Genomic DNA, 2,278 nt, shown 5'->3' on the forward strand with positions numbered 1-2,278 from the left:
CGCCAGTTATGAGGTCATGTAGGATGAATAATGCAGATGATAAACAGACTGGAAAGAAAATACACGTAAGGAACAAATCAACACGGCAACCGCATTAGCTGCAAATGAACTGCAGATTTCTGGAGCGCGTTGGTGCAGGTATTTGATAAGACTGATCTGCTCCTTGACCGCGAAGATGTTTAATGCGTGGGAATGGAAAGTGCATGACTGTTCTGCTGGATGGAAGAACACTAGAGGAAAGGTGGAGGGGTGCCACAAGGAACTATTAAGTGATCACAGCACCTGGACTGTTGAATGATTTCTATTAGATGCACTTTGTTCGCTTACATTTGAATGGTATTAAAGAATAATCACACCCAGGGTAATAATTTTTGCTTGTGGATGTGAAAGCATAAAAACATGCCAGCTTGTAGTAATGCTTTCAACAAGAACACACTTCACTTTGCTACTGAAGTCCTCTGACTACAAGGGAGCACACCTGGAACGCAGTGCAGGCACAAGGTGGCGCAAACATTCACAGCAAAGGCCCGATAATTGGTTCATTCAGCTGGTCTTCTTCCATTGCTATGTGGGATCCAACAGCTTCAACCTTGACTCCAAGTAGGTCAAAACCACGACAAACGGTAGTCAGAGGATGTAAAAGCTCTGTGTTCTGTGTTAGGAAAGAGAACAATAGACGGTTTGCTGTGCTAGTCTGTATGGTGTGTTAACCCTTTATCAGGCGAGGAACCATATATGGTAACAGGTTTTAAAAATGGCAGGTGCCAGAATCACGTGACTTCATCCAGCCAATCACCAAAGGTCAGGCTCAGACAGACAATAAAAAATCTATCTATCTATCTATCTATCTATCTATCTATCTATCTAGTGGTATCATATAATCATGTATAACTTTGATTTGCAGGCAAAATTTTTTTAAAAAGTCAAAAAGGAAAAAAAAATCCTACACACATGGACACACACCAAAAAATATACTTAGGCATATTTATGTGGATTTATTTTGACCCCACAAGCAAACAGACTGACATAGCAGAAAAAAAATCAATCAATCAATCAATCAAATGCATGCGACCTGCTCTTTAGAATCAAGTTCCTTTACTAACTGAACTGCTTACTCAACTATGTTTTAATGAAAGTATTTGTTTTTCTTGATTATGTTTGTGACGTATCACAAATACGTCAGGGCTGCAAGGTGGACACCCGGGATCTTTCTGTGTGGAGTTTGCATGTTCTCCCTGTGCAGCGTGGGTTCTCTCCAGCTTCCTCCCACACAGTCCAAACACATGCTGAGGTTAATTGGTGATTCTAAATTGTCAGTAGGTGTGAATGTGAGTGTGCTTGGTTGTCTGTCTCTAAGTGTAGCCCTGTGATAGACTGTTGACCTGTCCAGGGTGTCCCCTGCCTTCACCCTAAGTCAGCTGGGATAGACTCCAGCTCCTTGTGACCCTAGTGAGGATTAAGCAGCGTATAGATAATGGATGGATGGACAAATACCTCATTTATTTTATTACTTTATTGGCACTTCTTTTCAGCCACCCGATCATATATTAGTGTGGCAGGACTCATCACTCTGGTAACCCAGAACTTGGAGGAGAAACTTCAAACATGTTGTGAAAAGGTCGTATTTTAACCCTAAACGTGACCTTTTCCTGAACCTGATGAAATAGTGGTAGAAAACAAAAGTAAACATCCATCCATTATCTATACACCGCTTAATCCTCACTAGGCTTGCGGGGGGCTGGAGCCTATCCCAGCTGACTTAGGGTGAAGGCAGGGGACACCCTGGACAGGTCACCAGTCTATCACAGGGCCACACTTTGAGACAGACAACCAAGCACACTCACATTCACACCTACGGACAATTTAGAATCACCAATTAACCTCAACATGTTTTTTTTGGGCTGGAGAAGCCGGAGAACCCGGAGAGAACCCACGCTGCACGGGAAGAACATGCAAACTCCACACAGAAAGATCCTGGCGCCCCCACCGGGATGCGAACCGGCGACCTTCCTGCTGCGAGGCAACAGTGTAACCAACCTTGCAGCCCTTATTTATTTATTAATTTATTAATTTATTTATTTGTAAGTAAGTTGAGGGCAGGAGAAAGATCAAGGAGACTGTTTTGGTGAACTCTTTCATTATTTAATTCGCTTTTCTCCATTGCTTTAACTGTATAATGCAGCAACATACAAATCCATCAGGAAAACCCTTCTTATGTATCTTTGATATATGAAAAGACACAGTGGTAGGATGCTAAATAAAAAGTAAAGGCTAAATA

Source organism: Stegastes partitus, unplaced genomic scaffold, assembly GCF_000690725.1.
Source record: "Stegastes partitus isolate 25-593 unplaced genomic scaffold, Stegastes_partitus-1.0.2 Scaffold355, whole genome shotgun sequence".
NCBI lineage: Eukaryota > Metazoa > Chordata > Actinopteri > Pomacentridae > Stegastes > Stegastes partitus.